Here is a 20374-nt window from a genome sequence, read left to right on the forward strand (position 1 = left end):
CCTGTTCTAGTTACATAATCCCATCCTTGGTTCCAGGGAGTCTGCATAGGTGTTAATTCCTCGATTTACATGGCTAAAGGTGTGAATTATTGTCAAATAGTAGAGATGTTAAAATGGCATTACATCTGAAAGAAAGATAATTGTCAGGGATTGGATGGGAGACTGATTTGATGAGGTCGGCCTCTCTTGTATCTCTTGTCCTGGCTCCGCTGAAGGTGAGTCAGAGGAAGCCGAAGGACAAGAGGGACACGAGTGCCTGGAGCAGGAGTTCCCGGGAGAACAGCTTGGCAGGGTTCAGCTACCTGGAGTAGACTATGATGAGCTGCGCAGGAACAGGTAACAGCCAGGCAGGTAACCGAGGGTTAACAGCAACCAGGAACATAGACAGGAACAAGGTCTCAGGGATAGCCAGGTTCGTCAGCAAGCGGGCAGTGAGGTACCAGATCATAGACAGAGCCAGAGTCAGGAACGGAGCCGGGTCAGGGATGGGCATCAGTGCAGGAACAGAACATAGAGCCAAGGTCAAGAGCAAGCCGGGTCAGAATACTGGGAAGACACACAGGATCAGAGCAGGATTCAGGAACACAGCTGAAGATCAGTCAGCAAAGCACAAGAGCCCAGACTCCCTTTAAATAGGCTGTCTGGCGCCAAACGGGATTGGGCTCGTACGTGTGCTCGTACGTGTGCACGCGTGTGCTGTGCACATGCGTGCCCGCAATTGTGAGCTCTGGCACGCATGCACGCACCTGTATGCCATTCTATGGCAAAGGCTACGCGCTTGCGCACGTCTATGTGCAAAGCGTCTCACAGGAGTTCCCTGACAATAATTTTGAAGGTCTCCACCCCTGTTCAGGGATAGTTGTTCTGGTGTAAAGCAGTTGTCCTCTTTGTACGAAATGTGCACATTCCTGTCCTTGAAAGAATGTTACTTTCTTTAAGATGTAGGAAACCTGTACAATGTGCCCCCCTATGTTGAGAATGTGTTTGTTGCACATTGTACAATTCTTTGCATTTCTCACTACACTGCACTGCAAGTTATTTTGCTTATTTTCACAATTTGGGTATTTTGGTTATACAAGCTGTTGTCTTGTATTGCTGGACTTGAAAGACACAGCAGGGTGATGTTTGTTTCAGATTTTTTCTGCAACTTCAGCTACATACACAATGGCCCAGATTCACATACATTGGCGCATATTTATGCCGGCGTAGCGTATCGAATATACGCTACGCTGACGCAGCGCAGAGAGGCAAGCACAGTATTCAGGAAGCCAGTGCTCCCACTCGCTCTCAAATCTACGCTGGGCTTCCTCGGCGTAAGCCAGCGTAGTTGGAAATGGGCGTGAGCCATGCTAATGAGGCGTGACCCCATGCAAATGATGGGCCAAGCGCCATAGAAGTACTTAAAACGAACAGCACATGCGCCGTCCCGTGGCCGCATCCCAGTGCGCATGCTCAGAATCATGTCGGAACTACTCCCTAAGATACGACGGATCACTGCCTACGACGTGAACGTAACCTACGCCCAGCCCTATTCACGTACCACGTAAACAACGTAAAATACGACGGCTGTGTTCCCTGGTCCATACCTTTGCATGAGTTGCGCCTCCTATATGGGGAATAACTTTACGCCGGACATACGACTTACGCAAACCGCGTATATTATGCGCCGGGCACAACTACGTTCGTGAATCGGCGTATCTCCCTCATTTGCACATGTGCATAGAAAATCAATGGGAGCGGAAAATGCGCCCAGCTTAAATATGCGCCCACGATACAACGGCGTAGGCAAGTTACGTTGGTCGTAGGAAGCCTATGTTTAGGCGTATCTCAGATTGTGGGCACGGCGCACAGATACGACGGCGCATAGATAGACTTACGCGGCGTATCTCGAGATACGTCGGCGTAAGTGCTTTGTGAATCCGGGCCAATGACTATGGCCCGGATTCAGATACGAGTTACGACTGCGTATCTCCAGATATGCCGTCGTAACTCTGAGTGTGCGGGGTCGTATCTATGCGCCTGATTCTTAGAATCAGTTACGCATAGATTTCCCTAAGATCCGAATGGCGTAAGTCTCTTATGCCATCGTATCTTAGTTGCATATTTACACTGGATGCTAGGTGGTGCTTCCGTATATTTACGCGTAGAATATGTAAATTAGGTAGATACGCCGATTCAGAAGCGTACGTCCGCCCGGCACATTTTTTTTACATCGTTTACGTAAGGCTTTTTCCGGCGTAAAGTTACCCCTCATAAAGCAGGGGTAAGTCATGTTAGTTATGGACGTCGGAAACGAACGAACAGCGTAGTAATTTACGTTGTTTGCGTAAGTCGTTCGCGAATAGGGCTGTATGTAAGTTATGTTCACGTCGAAAGCATTGATAGTTTGCAGCGTAATTTGGAGCATGCGCACTTGGAAACGTTCACGGATGGCGCATGCGCCGTTCGTAAGAAACGTCAATTACGTGGGGTCACAAGTAATTTAAATAAAACACGCCCACATCATCCACATTTGAATTAGGCGGCTTACGCCGACACATTTACACTAAACTGCCGTAACTTAGGGCGCAAGTTCTTTCTGAATACGTAACTTGCGCCCTAAGTTACGGCGGCATAGTGTATCTGAGATACGCTACGCCCGCCGATAGCTACGATAATGTATCTGAATCCAGGCCTATATTTCTCCATCTCCCTCTCCACTTCAAGGTTGCATGGTGCCATGTTTTGCCTGACCTTTTAGATATTTCACTAAAAGCCCAATCTAAGTATCCACATCTTTCAAAGGACCCCAGAGGCATCTAAGACTCAGCACTTTTGACATAATGACAGGTTGTACTACCAGAAGTAACATTTTCCACACTAATGGAAACCTAACCTCTTTGGGGGGCAATCTTTGCTACAAGCAAGCATTTTTATTTCTGCACAAAAAAAAAACTTGCTTGGAAACTACCAATCACATCTGGAGTGGGAGAGGATACTCCTGTTTTTAAAAAAAGATAATCAAGTGATAATATGCCTAATATGTAATATATGTTTTATATATATATATATATATATATATATACGTCACAGTACATAAATATTGTGTGTGAATTTTGTGACATCTTACTTATACTGTATGTCCGTGTGTGTGTGTTTAAAGCAGGAGTTCACCAGAAAAAAATGTTTTAACATTAGATTGATGCTCATTTTGTCAAGAGGAATCGGGTGTTTTTTTTTAAATCGAAGCAGTACTTACCGTTTTAGAGATAGATCTTTTCCGCCGCTTCTGGGTATGGTCTTCGGGACTGGGCGTTCCTATTTGATTGACAGGCTTCCGACAGGCTTCCGACGGTCGCATACATCGCGTCGCGAGTAGCAGAAAGAAGCCGAACGTCGGTGCGGCTCTATACGGCGCCTGCGCACCGACGTTCGGCTAGTTTCGGAAAATCGTGACGCGATGTATGCGACCGTCAGAAGCCTGTCGGAAGCCTGTTAGTCAAATAGGAACGCACAGTCCCACGGCCCATACCCGGAAGCGGCGGAGAAGATCGCTCTCTAAAATGGTAAGTACTGCTTCGATTTTAAAAAAACTACCCGATTCCCCTTGACAAAATGAGCATCAATCTAATGTTAAAAATTAAGTTTTCGGGTGAACCTCCACTTTAAACACATACCGATACACAATTTTTTTCTTTCTTCACATTCACATTCAATCATTCATTCATTTATTATTGTTGTATTGTCTAATACTTTATTAATTTATGGTATACACATATCACTTTTTTCACCATATTGGTTATGATATACACACATGGGCATAGATAATAATCTTTATTTTTTCCTTTTATCATCTTTTATCACCGGTATGAGATTTTTATTTAATCCCATACACGATAGTAGTCCATGTGTGACACATCATGGTTCATCAAAGTGTTCCATTGACTAACAATCACCTGTGGGTTAATTGGTAAAACACCCCATTCACCTTTTCTGCCCTCCTCTTTTTAAACACAGTTTTTGCCATTGTTCACTAGCTATGAGTGAGCATCACATGATGTGAAACATGTCAGCCACCTTTTTCCTGTTGTTCACTACATTTTGACTGTATTGCTTTGGTTGTTTTTTGGATTTTATTTGTACAATAAAGACATTGTTTTAAGTGCGGCAGTCCAGGATCTTCTTCTATCCAATGCACCTGTGCATAGCCAGCACCCTTTTGGTTTAGTGGGATGGAAGCTAAGCCAAGGGATCAGCAATTTTTAGAGCGGTATTAGCTCTTACTTCAAAATGGTAATGCAGGCACAGGGCAAGGGAAGGATGCATTGAAACACATTAGCTAGGGTGTGCAAATATTATGTTGATGTGGATGAAATATGATATGTGCTGGTCCACACTACACTAACAGGGCTGACAGGGGAATCCCTCCTGCCGAGACATTGGGACTGATTTACTATGCCTTTGCTCCATAGAGCAAAGGCTGGAGCAACGGCCGTTTCGGCATTTACTAAAGGAATGAGCTGGCAATGCAGCACAATTCCTTATTTACTATAATGCCAAGTGCGCCCAGAAGGGGGCGCATGGTGCGCCTAAGAAGGGGGCACGTGGTGCGCCCCTATGGACCTGGTGCACGGCATCGCGAAATGTAAATAAAATGTGTTTGGGAGTGAGTTTATTAGGGGGGTGTGGGATGATGTGGGGAAGTGTAGTGACATGTGTTTGTATAACATTTACGGGCTGAATTGAAAGTGAAAGCGACTTTTGTAAAAACGAGCCGCTGCACCTGCTAGTACATATAAATAGTGTTGAGCAGAATATGCCATATTCGATTTCGCGATATATCTCGAATATATATTCGAATATTCGAGATATATTCGCTAAATTCGAATATTCGTGATATTTTATCGAAATTAATTGAATGCGATTTTTCGCTATTGCGAATGCGAAAATAATTGCGATTTTTTAATAACTGCGGTAGGAGCGCTCTGATTGGCTTAGAATATTCGTGATATTTTATCGAAATATCGCAACATGCGAATGCGATATTTATTGCGCAATTTCGAGATATGCTGGAGGAGCGCTCTGATTGGCTCAGAATATTCGTGATATTTTATCGAAATATCGCAACATGCGAATGCGATATTTATTGCGCAATTTCGAGATATGCTGGAGGAGCGCTCTGATTGGCTCAGAATATTCGTGATATTTTATCGAAATATCGCAACATGCGATTGCGATATTTATTGCGCAATTTCGAGATATGCTGGAGGAGCGCTCTGATTGGCTCAGAATATTCCTGATATTTTATCGAAATATCGCAACATGCGAATGCGATATTTATTGCGCAATTTCGAGATATGCTGGAGGAGCGCTCTGATTGGCTCAGAATATTCCTGATATTTTATCGAAATATCGCAACATGCGAATGCGAAATTTATTGCAGATATTTCGAAAACTGCTGTAGCAGCACTCTGAAATCGAATATGTATGATATTTTAACCAAAATACATATTGCGATTGCGATTTTTCGATCGCGCATGCGCAATTGCGCGAACAACACGCGACCATTTCCTGGAGCCTTGCCAGTTTCCCAATATTACAGCAACATGGTGGGAAGCAATTTCTCAAAGTCTGAGGAAAAGTTGCTGATTTGTGTAAGTATTTTGACCACTGTTATTTCATCATCTTCAACTGCATTTAAGTCTAGTTTAAAAGTTAGTATATATGATCAGATATTAGTATTTAACCAAAAATGTGTCTCCTGCTTTTACAAAACTACAAGTCCCAGCATGCCTGGACAGCTGCAGACACCCTGGTTGGCAAATGTGTATTTAGGCACTTTTCCTTGTTATTTAGCATAATGAATTTAAAATTTTTTTGGACATAGGACGTATGCGAACGTCCTGACTTCAGTGTCCTCAAGGCCCAAGGACGTTCGAATACATATTGCCCTTTAGATGTTGCAGAACTACAACTTCCAGCATGCCTGGGAATGCTGGCACTTCTAGTATTGTAAGTTCTGCAGGCCCACATTTTTCAGGCCTTTATGCACGGGTCTCTAAACTGTGGCACCCTAGATGCAGCAAAAGTAAAATTCTTAGCATGCACTGACAGACCGTGGCTGATGGGAGTAGTAGTTTTGCAACAGCTGGAGGTGGACTGGTCTTGAAACCCAGAGTTAGGTAACAAACCCGTAGTGTTTTGCAACCATTCTGCCTCCAGCTGGTTATTTTCTGTTGAAAAGCCTGTGGCGTGCAAAACACAACCCAAAAACTCCACCCGTTGCAAGGAAAAATTTGCACACACCTAAAGAGTGACATCACAAAAAACTGCGACGGTTGCATACGTCAGTGGTCCTCCGAAAAGGTCCCGTCTCTGACCCCCCGGGGCGTTAGGCTCCTAGGCTCCTGACAGGGAAAAGAGTTACTGTGGTCCATACAGCCGAAGCCATATGGACCCATCTCGGTCCAAGCAGCGCAATCAACACGCGAACAACACGCGACCATTTCCTGGAGCCTTGCCAGTTTCCAACTTATGATCGCAGCGCAATCACACAGCAACATGGTTGGAAGCAATTTCACTAAGTCTGAGGAAAAGTTGCTGATTTGTGTAAGTATTTTGACCACTGTTATTTCATCATCTTCAACTGCATTTAAGTCTAGTTTAAAAGTTAGTATATATGATCAGATATTAGTATTTAACCAAAAATGTGTCTCCTGCTTTTACAAAACTACAAGTCCCAGCCCAGCCCAGCATTTAAGTCTAGTTTAAAAGTTAGTATATATGATCATATATTAGTATTTCACAAAAAATGTGTCTCCTGCTTTTACAAAACTACAAGTCCCAGCATGCCTGGACAGCTGCAGACACCCTGGTTGGCAAATGTGTATTTAGGCACTTTTCCTTGTTATTTAGCATAATGAATTTAACATTTTTTTGGACATAGGACGTATGCGAACGTCCTGACTTCAGTGTCCTCAAGGCCCAAGGACGTTCGAATACATATTGCCCTTTAGATGTTGCAGAACTACAACTTCCAGCATGCCTGGGAATGCTGGCACTTCTAGTATTGTAAGTTCTGCAGGCCCCCATTTTTCAGGCCTTTATGCACGGGTCTCTAAACTGTGGCACCCTAAATGCAGCAAAAGTAAAATTCTTAGCATGCACTGACAGACCGTGGCTGATGGGAGTAGTAGTTTTGCAACAGCTGGAGGTGGACTGGTCTTGAAACCCAGAGTTAAGTAACAAACACGTAGTGTTTTGCAACCATTCTGCCTCCAGCTGTTTTTTTCCTGTTGAAAAGCCTGTGGCGTGCAAAACACAACCCAAAAACTCCACCCGGATGCAGTGAAAAATGTGCACACACCTAAAGAGTGACATCACAAAAAACTGCGACTGGTACATACGTCAGTGGTCCTCCGAAAAAGGTCCCGTCTCTGACCCCCCGGGGCGTTAGGCTCCTGACAGGGAAAAGAGTTAGCAACGCATATCTCCCCTATACGTGTATCCTGTGTTGTTAATAATATATTCATAATTATGCAAATGATAATGGCTGCTATATTTATGCAAAAAAGGTGGCGACCGAAATGGCAGGATATAAAATCTTTCATGTTACCCCTGTCATTGATTAATAAGGCGAGAATGCTTCCAATTGTTGAATAGCATACATTTACGTCATATATCCATAAGGCTGTCAACAGAAGTATTACAATATACTTTGTTCTTCATCTTGCAGAAGTTCCTGGAAACAGGATACGATGACCTGCGGCGGCAGCCACAGAAAAGGGCTGTGGTCAGCGCCCTAATCGCTGACTTTGGCGGCCAACATGACCACAAGGCCATTGTTAAGAAGTGGTCTGACCTCAAGAGGCGCCAAATGGGTAATGTCAGACGTCTTCGGGCTAAATATCATCCAGGTAAGTTATTGTTGACAGTTATGTTTTTTTTTAAAAAAGTGTATTTTGTGCGTGAACTCGAAAGAGAGAGGAGCCGGCCTGCAGGAGTTGGGAGGCCTCCCCCAGAGGCAATCTGCCACCTTTCTCCATGCCCCGGTTGGCAATGGCGGGTGTGAGGGGGTCCTCCCAACCCAACCTCGCATAGCACACCCACCAGGGGCGGGGCTGAGACCACCAAACTCAATTCACAGGTAGCCGAGAGCGGGATCCGAACCCCTAGCTGCAGAGGTGAATCAGTTGTCAGTGCAGTGGCAATCGCGTGGAGCCACCGCAGCTCCTTTGGTGACAGTTATGTAAGGTCATATGTAATTCATGTAAGGTCAGATGTTGTTAACCAAGATGCCATGTTGTGCTAACATATATCACCACCGGCCAAGGTATTCATAGTACTGTTGAAAAAAGACATGGGGCAGCAGACAGGAACACAGAAGTTATGTGGGAACATAATTTTCCCATTGCTTTGCATGGGACTTTAAAGAAAAACCCCGACCATGGCAAGTGGGGGTGGGTAAGGTTTAAACCACCTATCCTATGTTTGTGGCTGACATATAAGTAACCTGTGTGCCAAGTTTCATATAAATATCTTTAGCCGTTTGTACGTGATGCTGGAACATACATACATACATACATACATACATACATTTATGCACACACACACGTTGAGTTTTATATATATAGATTACCACTAAATTCCTGTGTTAGGAGTGGGGTTGTTATAGTAATCCCGTGTGCTCCATCAGGCCCTTTTTTTAACATGAGATGGTCTGAACAAAACAAAGGAGACAAAAACAGCTCATTTTAACATGGTTGCATCCCAGCTCACGCTCAGTCCCCTGTAGTGCCCACAAGACCCTTTAATATAACATTGTCCCATTGGTTAACTGTCTATATAAATCAATTTGTATTCATATACAATACAGCACAGTACACAGAATTTGCATACGTCATTAGAAAACATTTTTATAATATATGAACATTGTGTTATTATAGGAGCTCCAATGCCAGTTGTCCGCGCCAAGCGCAGAAGGCGCCAGGCCGATGAGGAGGAGGAGGAGGATGCGGCAGAGGAGGATGCGGCAGAGGAGGACATGGATGAGGAGGAGCAGCCAGGGCCCTCCCACTCCCCAACCCCAGCTCCTGTTGAGGAGCAAGCTGAGGAGCTTCCCCCCCCCACCACCCCAACTTCTCAAGCAGAAGAGCAGGAGGAAGAGAGCGGTCCTGTGAGCCTCATTCAGGAAGGTAAATATGTGCACAATGATTAATAACATTTCAACAACAAAATGTAGATATAAAAATGGACAACATATAAAGCGCACCTGTCAGATTGTATAACCATAATATGGTATTGATGCTAGAAGTATACAGGTAGTGCATAATTATTAGGCAAGTTGTATTTTTTGAGGATTCATTTTATTATTGAACAACAACCATGTTCTCAATGAACCCCAAAAACTCATTAATATCAAAGCTGAATTTTTTTGGAAGTAGTTTTTAGTTTGTTTTTAGTGTTAGTTATTTTCGGGGGATATCTGTGTGTGCAGGTGACTACTATTACTGTGCAGAATTATTAGGCAACTTAACCAAAAAATAAATAGATAGCCATTTCAATGATTTATTTTTAACAGTGAAACCAATATAACATCTCAACATTCACAAATACACATTTCTGACATTTAAAAACAAAACAAAAACAAATCAGTGACCAATATAGCCACCTTTCTTTGCAAGGACACTCAAAAGCCTGACATCCATGGATTCTGTCAGTGTTTTGATCTGTTCACCATCAACATTGCAATGTGCAGCAGCAACCACAGCCTGCCAGACACTGTTCAGAGAGGTGTACTGTTTTCCCTCCTTGTAAATCCCACATTTGATGATGGACCACAGGTTCTCAATGGGGTTCAGATCAGGTGAACAAGGAGGCCATGTCATTACTTTTTTTTATTTAATACCCTTTCTTGCCAGCCACGCTGTGGAGTACTTTGACACGTGTGATGGAGCATTGTCCTGCATGAAAATCATGTTTTTCTTGAAGGATGGTGACTTTTTCCTGTACCACTGCTTGAAGAAGGTCTCTTCCATAATCTGGCAGTAGGACTGGGAGTTGAGCTTGACTCCATCCTCAATCCGAAAAGGCCCCACAAGCTCATCTTTGATGATACCAGCCCAAACCAGTACTCCACCACCACCTTGCTGGCGTCTGAGTCGGACTGGAGCTCCCTGCCCTTTACCAATCCAGCCACGGGCTCTTCCATCTGGCCCATCAAGACTCACTCTCATTTCAGCAGTCCATAAAACCTTAGAAAAATCTTTCTTGAGATATTTATTGGCACAGTCTTGACGTTGCAGCTTGTGTGTCTTGTTCAGTGGTCATCGTCTTTCAGCCTTTCTTACCTTGGCCATGTCTCTGGGTATTGCACACCTTGTGCTTTTGGGCACCCCAGTGATGTTGCAGCTCTGAAATATGGCCAATCTTGTGGCAAGTGGCATCTTGGCAGCTGCACGCTTAACTTTTCTCAGTTCATGGGCAGTTATTTTGCACCTTTGTTTTTCCACACGCTTCTTTTGTTTGATGATCACGCTTCAGAAGCTTTGCAACTTTAAGAGTGCTGCATCCCTCTGCTAGATATCTCTCTATTTTGGACTTTTCAGAGTCTGTCAAATCCTTCTTTTGGCCAATTTTCCCAAAAAAAAAAATTGACTAATAATTATGCACACCTGATATAGAGTGTTGATGTCATTAGACCACACACCTTCTCATTACAGAGATGTACATTACCTAATATGCCTAATCTGTAGTAGGCTTTCGAGCCTATACAGCTTGGAGTAAGACAACATGCATAAAGAGGATGATGTGGTCCAAATACTCATTTGCCTAATAATTCTGCACTCCCGGGATGTGTTAGACACATAACAAGTGTATACACATGATAATGATTGATTAATAAGCAAAAAAAAATATTTATTTATTTGGTAACGTTATTTGAAATCCAAATGTTTTTTTATTATATCCTAAAAGCATCAAGAGATCTGAAGAGGCAAAATATACTCATCCAAAAGACGCACCAGAAGATCCTTCAGAACCAGCGTAAGATGAGCTACCTCAACCAACAAAATGCTCTGCTAGAGCAGCAGCTATCGGGTCAGATTGCGGAAATGCACCGCATTCAAAAACGGATTGAGAGCTATATTTAAATTTATTTTTGTATTAAAAAAACTTATTTTTTGGAAATGTTTCATTTCTTTTTGAGATAGAGTTGTAGGTTTTTCAACACATCTAACTTCACATCAAACAAATCAACATCAACACATTTAACTTCATAATAAGCAAAAACATTTTATACTATTATTTTATTTAACATTAACCTAGGACAAACTAAAGCACACGACACAGACACGACGAACACAAAATAAACTGTTGAAAAATGAACATAACAAAAGCAACAATATATATATATATATATATATATACAAAGAGAGAGAGAGGGAGAGCAAGAAAGAGAGAGAATGCAGATGAGCTCTTGCAGTCAGCCCAATGGTTGCAGTATAAATGCCGCAAAACAGGGTTTAACATAAGGTTCATTGTTATAGTTACACTTGCTGTTTAGATCCGGTCTGGTAGTCCGGTCTGGTAGCTTGTAGCGGAGGCTGTTGGTGGATCCGCTGTGCCAGAAAGCTCATGAAGCTTTACTCAGCATGGAGGCAGCAGCAGGAGTATTAAAATATAATATAACTAGACAATGCATTTCCTGAGGAAAATGCGAGTGGGAATGCTGAATAGCTTAATTGGTGAGCCCCTTGCCAAAGACATTCACCATAACCACTACACTATCTTTAGGACACACAGCTTCTTTCTCTATCTGCAAAGTATAGAGTATGCTGACTTCTTGGTCGCCCCTCCCCCCTCAATAGGTTTCCCCTCCCCCCCAGGTCAGTGAGGAGGAATATTGCACTGAGGTCAGGAAAGTTATTTATGGAAAGAAATAACATTACAAACGCTTTTAATTCACAGATCTAATACATGATTTAAGCCTCCAAACAAAGCTTAATAAATCCTCAAACGTACATGCAATTGATACAACGACTACACCGTTTGAAATACACGGCCCTTGTAAACGCATCGATATGAAATTTATGTAGATAAACTTAAAAATGTGGCCATTTCTGCGATTTAGAAAAGAGCGTCTTTGTGAGTTCTGCAGCAACATTTTTTAGATAATTTCACATGAGAGTCTATGAGACATAATTTCTGGCTGTTGCTCCAATAATTAAAACTAAAATACGTATCGCAGAATTGGTCACATTGCCATAAACCAGACAAGCATAGCTACGTTTTGATCTAAAAATTGTGTATGAAAAGTAGATCTTGTGGGCGTGAGACCAATTTGTTTCCCCTTTTTGTAAAGATATTTTTAATTACAAAGATCTCCAATGTTAAGGTCACATGACAGACTCTAAATCCCCTCCATAGGATTACATTATAACCTATCGCATTTTTGTGAAAAATTCGCAAAACGTAAATTGCGTTTTCACCAAAAAATTGTAAACGATAACGATTTGAAAAGTCATAGCTGGATAGCTAAATATTTTGTGACCGCTTTAAAGGTTTTTCAGTGTCTGTAAGTGAAAGTATGAAGTAGCTGAAACTTTTGGCATGGCATGTGAATTCAAAGGGGAAAAGGATGTTCTCATTGACTTCAATGTTTAAAAAAAGGGTCTAAAAGCTTAAAATTTATAAAAGTGTAAAAAGTAGAAAAAAACTTGAAGAAGTCCCATCATTAGCTGAACGAGACGAACATTTTTACAGTTGAATGGTCTCAATAGTTGAAAGTATGCCGAAGTTACGCAGAACCAAAAAACTTAAGGAATAATAAGATTACTAAATTTACGGATATCAATACTGGAAATGTTTATTAAAGCATTCACACTAATTAAGATTAATACATTTACGGGTATCCATACTAGGAATGCTTATTAAAGCATTCCCACTAAGTATCACACAGGCATGATTTACAAGCAGTAGTGGTAATAGTAATACATAGCATAAAAACACTTGGGGAATACTTTACAGCATCAGTAGTGGTCATAGTAGTCAATAGTGTACCAAAAAATTGGGACACAGGTGTCTTGACTGAGCTGTAATAGTAGTAGTAGACATTGACAATACAGTGTCAAATCACTCGGGCAAGAGGTGCCATGATGAACAGCAGTCTTAATAAGAGTATATAGGGTGTGAAATAACTGCTGACATAGGTGTCTTGACTGGGCAGCAGAAGCAGCAGTAGTAGTATTAACAGTAGTAGTTGATACAGAGTCATATCACATGGGCAGGAGGTGCCATCATGAACAGCAGTAGGAATAGGAGTATATAGAGTGTCAAATAACTGCTGACATAGGTGTATTGACTGGGCAGCAGCAGCAGAAGCAGCAGTAGTATTAACAGTAGTAGTTGATACAGAGTCATATCACATGGGCAGGAGGTGCCATGATGAACAGCAATAGGAATAGGAGTATATAGAGTGTCAAATAACTGCTGACATAGGTGTCTTGACTGGGCAGCAGCAGCAGAAGCAGCAGTAGTATTAACAGTAGTAGTTGATACAGAGTCATATCACATGGGCAGGAGGTGCCATGATGAACAGCAGTAGGAATAGGAGTATATAGAGTGTCAAATAACTGCTGACATAGGTGTCTTGACTGGGCGGCAGCAGCAGCAGAAGCAGCAGTAGTAGTATTAACAGTAGTAGTTGATACAGAGTCATATCACATGGGCAGGAGGTGCCATCATGAACAGCAGTAGGAATAGGAGTATATAGAGTGTCAAATAACTGCTGACATAGGTGTCTTGACTGGGCAGCAGCAGCAGCAGAAGCAGCAGCAGTAGTATTAACAGTAGTAGTTGATACAGAGTCATATCACATGGGCAGGAGGTGCCATGATGAACAGCAGTAGGAATAGGAGTATATAGAGTGTCAAATAACTGCTGACATAGGTGTCTTGACTGGGCAGCAGCAGCAGAAGCAGCAGTAGTATTAACAGTAGTAGTTGATACAGAGTCATATCACATGGGCAGGAGGTGCCATCATGAACAGCAGTAGGAATAGGAGTATATAGAGTGTCAAATAACTGCTGACATAGGTGTATTGACTGAGCAGCAGCAGCAGAAGCAGCAGTAGTATTAACAGTAGTAGTTGATACAGAGTCATATCACATGGGCAGGAGGTGCCATGATGAACAGCAGTAGGAATAGGAGTATATAGAGTGTCAAATAACTGCTGACATAGGTGTCTTGACTGGGCAGCAGCAGCAGAAGCAGCAGTAGTATTAACAGTAGTAGTTGATACAGAGTCATATCACATGGGCAGGAGGTGCCATCATGAACAGCAGTAGGAATAGGAGTATATAGAGTGTCAAATAACTGCTGACATAGGTGTATTGACTGAGCAGCAGCAGCAGAAGCAGCAGTAGTATTAACAGTAGTAGTTGATACAGAGTCATATCACATGGGCAGGAGGTGCCATGATGAACAGCAGTAGGAATATGAGTATATAGAGTGTCAAATAACTGCTGACATAGGTGTCTTGACTGGGCAGCAGCAGCAGAAGCAGCAGTAGTATTAACAGTAGTAGTTGATACAGAGTCATATCACATGGGCAGGAGGTGCCATCATGAACAGCAGTAGGAATAGGAGTATATAGAGTGTCAAATAACTGCTGACATAGGTGTCTTGACTGGGCAGCAGCAGCAGCAGAAGCAGCAGTAGTATTAACAGTAGTAGTTGATACAGAGTCATATCACATGGGCAGGAGGTGCCATCATGAACAGCAGTAGGAATAGGAGTATATAGAGTGTCAAATAACTGCTGACATAGGTGTCTTGACTGGGCAGCAGCAGCAGAAGCAGCAGTAGTATTAACAGTAGTAGTTGATACAGAGTCATATCACATGGGCAGGAGGTGCCATCATGAACAGCAGTAGGAATAGGAGTATATAGAGTGTCAAATAACTGCTGACATAGGTGTCTTGACTGGGCAGCAGCAGCAGAAGCAGCAGTAGTATTAACAGTAGTAGTTGATACAGAGTCATATCACATGGGCAGGAGGTGCCATCATGAACAGCAGTAGGAATAGGAGTATATAGAGTGTCAAATAACTGCTGACATAGGTGTCTTGACTGGGCAGCAGCAGCAGCAGAAGCAGCAGCAGTAGTATTAACAGTAGTAGTTGATACAGAGTCATATCACATGGGCAGGAGGTGCCATGATGAACAGCAGTAGGAATAGGAGTATATAGAGTGTCAAATAACTGCTGACATAGGTGTCTTGACTGGGCAGCAGCAGCAGAAGCAGCCGTAGTATTAACAGTAGTAGTTGATACAGAGTCATATCACATGGGCAGGAGGTGCCATCATGAACAGCAGTAGGAATAGGAGTATATAGAGTGTCAAATAACTGCTGACATAGGTGTATTGACTGGGCAGCAGCAGCAGAAGCAGCAGTAGTATTAACAGTAGTAGTTGATACAGAGTCATATCACATGGGCAGGAGGTGCCATGATGAACAGCAGTAGGAATAGTAGTATATAGAGTGTCAAATAACTGCTGACATAGGTGTCTTGACTGGGCAGCAGCAGCAGAAGCAGCAGTAGTATTAACAGTAGTAGTTGATACAGAGTCATATCACATGGGCAGGAGGTGCCATCATGAACAGCAGTAGGAATAGGAGTATATAGAGTGTCAAATAACTGCTGACATAGGTGTATTGACTGAGCAGCAGCAGCAGAAGCAGCAGTAGTATTAACAGTAGTAGTTGATACAGAGTCATATCACATGGGCAGGAGGTGCCATGATGAACAGCAGTAGGAATATGAGTATATAGAGTGTCAAATAACTGCTGACATAGGTGTCTTGACTGGGCAGCAGCAGCAGAAGCAGCAGTAGTATTAACAGTAGTAGTTGATACAGAGTCATATCACATGGGCAGGAGGTGCCATCATGAACAGCAGTAGGAATAGGAGTATATAGAGTGTCAAATAACTGCTGACATAGGTGTCTTGACTGGGCAGCAGCAGCAGAAGCAGCCGTAGTATTAACAGTAGTAGTTGATACAGAGTCATATCACATGGGCAGGAGGTGCCATCATGAACAGCAGTAGGAATAGGAGTATATAGAGTGTCAAATAACTGCTGACATAGGTGTATTGACTGGGCAGCAGCAGCAGAAGCAGCAGTAGTATTAACAGTAGTAGTTGATACAGAGTCATATCACATGGGCAGGAGGTGCCATCATGAACAGCAGTAGGAATAGGAGTATATAGAGTGTCAAATAACTGCTGACATAGGTGTCTTGACTGGGCAGCAGCAGCAGAAGCAGCAGTAGTATTAACAGTAGTAGTTGATACAGAGTCATATCACATGGGCAGGAGGTGCCATCATGAACAGCAGTAGGAATAGGAGTATATAGAGTGTCAAATAACTGCTGACATAGGTGTCTTGACTGGGCAGCAGCAGCAGCAGAAGCAGCAGCAGTAGTATTAACAGTAGTAGTTGATACAGAGTCATATCACATGGGCAGGAGGTGCCATGATGAACAGCAGTAGGAATAGGAGTATATAGAGTGTCAAATAACTGCTGACATAGGTGTCTTGACTGGGCAGCAGCAGCAGAAGCAGCCGTAGTATTAACAGTAGTAGTTGATACAGAGTCATATCACATGGGCAGGAGGTGCCATCATGAACAGCAGTAGGAATAGGAGTATATAGAGTGTCAAATAACTGCTGACATAGGTGTATTGACTGGGCAGCAGCAGCAGAAGCAGCAGTAGTATTAACAGTAGTAGTTGATACAGAGTCATATCACATGGGCAGGAGGTGCCATGATGAACAGCAGTAGGAATAGTAGTATATAGAGTGTCAAATAACTGCTGACATAGGTGTCTTGACTGGGCAGCAGCAGCAGAAGCAGCAGTAGTATTAACAGTAGTAGTTGATACAGAGTCATATCACATGGGCAGGAGGTGCCATCATGAACAGCAGTAGGAATAGGAGTATATAGAGTGTCAAATAACTGCTGACATAGGTGTATTGACTGAGCAGCAGCAGCAGAAGCAGCAGTAGTATTAACAGTAGTAGTTGATACAGAGTCATATCACATGGGCAGGAGGTGCCATGATGAACAGCAGTAGGAATATGAGTATATAGAGTGTCAAATAACTGCTGACATAGGTGTCTTGACTGGGCAGCAGCAGCAGAAGCAGCAGTAGTATTAACAGTAGTAGTTGATACAGAGTCATATCACATGGGCAGGAGGTGCCATCATGAACAGCAGTAGGAATAGGAGTATATAGAGTGTCAAATAACTGCTGACATAGGTGTCTTGACTGGGCAGCAGCAGCAGAAGCAGCCGTAGTATTAACAGTAGTAGTTGATACAGAGTCATATCACATGGGCAGGAGGTGCCATCATGAACAGCAGTAGGAATAGGAGTATATAGAGTGTCAAATAACTGCTGACATAGGTGTATTGACTGGGCAGCAGCAGCAGAAGCAGCAGTAGTATTAACAGTAGTAGTTGATACAGAGTCATATCACATGGGCAGGAGGTGCCATGATGAACAGCAGTAGGAATAGTAGTATATAGAGTGTCAAATAACTGCTGACATAGGTGTCTTGACTGGGCAGCAGCAGCAGAAGCAGCAGTAGTATTAACAGTAGTAGTTGATACAGAGTCATATCACATGGGCAGGAGGTGCCATCATGAACAGCAGTAGGAATAGGAGTATATAGAGTGTCAAATAACTGCTGACATAGGTGTATTGACTGAGCAGCAGCAGCAGAAGCAGCAGTAGTATTAACAGTAGTAGTTGATACAGAGTCATATCACATGGGCAGGAGGTGCCATGATGAACAGCAGTAGGAATATGAGTATATAGAGTGTCAAATAACTGCTGACATAGGTGTCTTGACTGGGCAGCAGCAGCAGAAGCAGCAGTAGTATTAACAGTAGTAGTTGATACAGAGTCATATCACATGGGCAGGAGGTGCCATCATGAACAGCAGTAGGAATAGGAGTATATAGAGTGTCAAATAACTGCTGACATAGGTGTCTTGACTGGGCAGCAGCAGCAGCAGAAGCAGCAGTAGTATTAACAGTAGTAGTTGATACAGAGTCATATCACATGGGCAGGAGGTGCCATCATGAACAGCAGTAGGAATAGGAGTATATAGAGTGTCAAATAACTGCTGACATAGGTGTCTTGACTGGGCAGCAGCAGCAGAAGCAGCAGTAGTATTAACAGTAGTAGTTGATACAGAGTCATATCACATGGGCAGGAGGTGCCATCATGAACAGCAGTAGGAATAGGAGTATATAGAGTGTCAAATAACTGCTGACATAGGTGTCTTGACTGGGCAGCAGCAGCAGAAGCAGCAGTAGTATTAACAGTAGTAGTTGATACAGAGTCATATCACATGGGCAGGAGGTGCCATCATGAACAGCAGTAGGAATAGGAGTATATAGAGTGTCAAATAACTGCTGACATAGGTGTATTGACTGGGCAGCAGCAGCAGAAGCAGCAGTAGTATTAACAGTAGTAGTTGATACAGAGTCATATCACATGGGCAGGAGGTGCCATGATGAACAGCAGTAGGAATATGAGTATATAGAGTGTCAAATAACTGCTGACATAGGTGTCTTGACTGGGCAGCAGCAGCAGAAGCAGCAGTAGTATTAACAGTAGTAGTTGATACAGAGTCATATCACATGGGCAGGAGGTGCCATCATGAACAGCAGTAGGAATAGGAGTATATAGAGTGTCAAATAACTGCTGACATAGGTGTCTTGACTGGGCAGCAGCAGCAGCAGAAGCAGCAGTAGTATTAACAGTAGTAGTTGATACAGAGTCATATCACATGGGCAGGAGGTGCCATCATGAACAGCAGTAGGAATAGGAGTATATAGAGTGTCAAATAACTGCTGACATAGGTGTCTTGACTGGGCAGCAGCAGCAGCAGAAGCAGCAGTAGTATTAACAGTAGTAGTTGATACAGAGTCATATCACATGGGCAGGAGGTGCCATCATGAACAGCAGTAGGAATAGGAGTATATAGAGTGTCAAATAACTGCTGACATAGGTGTCTTGACTGGGCAGCAGCAGCAGAAGCAGCAGTAGTATTAACAGTAGTAGTTGATACAGAGTCATATCACATGGGCAGGAGGTGCCATCATGAACAGCAGTAGGAATAGGAGTATATAGAGTGTCAAATAACTGCTGACATAGGTGTATTGACTGGGCAGCAGCAGCAGAAGCAGCAGTAGTATTAACAGTAGTAGTTGATACAGAGTCATATCACATGGGCAGGAGGTGCCATGATGAACAGCAGTAGGAATATGAGTATATAGAGTGTCAAATAACTGCTGACATAGGTGTCTTGACTGGGCAGCAGCAGCAGAAGCAGCAGTAGTATTAACAGTAGTAGTTGATACAGAGTCATATCACATGGGCAGGAGGTGCCATCATGAACAGCAGTAGGAATAGGAGTATATAGAGTGTCAAATAACTGCTGACATAGGTGTCTTGACTGGGCAGCAGCAGCAGCAGAAGCAGCAGTAGTATTAACAGTAGTAGTTGATACAGAGTCATATCACATGGGCAGGAGGTGCCATCATGAACAGCAGTAGGAATAGGAGTATATAGAGTGTCAAATAACTGCTGACATAGGTGTCTTGACTGGGCAGCAGCAGCAGCAGAAGCAGCAGTAGTATTAACAGTAGTAGTTGATACAGAGTCATATCACATGGGCAGGAGGTGCCATCATGAACAGCAGTAGGAATAGGAGTATATAGAGTGTCAAATAACTGCTGACATAGGTGTCTTGACTGGGCAGCAGCAGCAGAAGCAGCAGTAGTATTAACAGTAGTAGTTGATACAGAGTCATATCACATGGGCAGGAGGTGCCATCATGAACAGCAGTAGGAATAGGAGTATATAGAGTGTCAAATAACTGCTGACATAGGTGTATTGACTGGGCAGCAGCAGCAGAAGCAGCAGTAGTATTAACAGTAGTAGTTGATACAGAGTCATATCACATGGGCAGGAGGTGCCATGATGAACAGCAGTAGGAATAGGAGTATATAGAGTGTCAAATAACTGCTGACATAGGTGTCTTGACTGGGCAGCAGCAGCAGCAGAAGCAGCAGTAGTAGTATTAACAGTAGTAGTTGATACAGAGTCATATCACATGGGCAGGAGTTGCCATGATGTACAGCAGTCTTAATAAGAGTATATAGGGTGTGAAATAACTGCTGACATAATTGTCTTGACTGATCCAAAGGAGTCATGGGAGAAAATCATGTGGTCAGATGAGACTATAATATAATTTTTTGATCATAATTTCACTAACCGTGTTCGGAGGAAGAATAATGATGAGTACCATGCCAAGAACGCC

The sequence above is a fragment of the Rana temporaria genome, chromosome 1, assembly GCF_905171775.1.
Source record: "Rana temporaria chromosome 1, aRanTem1.1, whole genome shotgun sequence".
In the NCBI taxonomy this organism is placed as follows: Eukaryota; Metazoa; Chordata; class Amphibia; order Anura; family Ranidae; genus Rana; species Rana temporaria.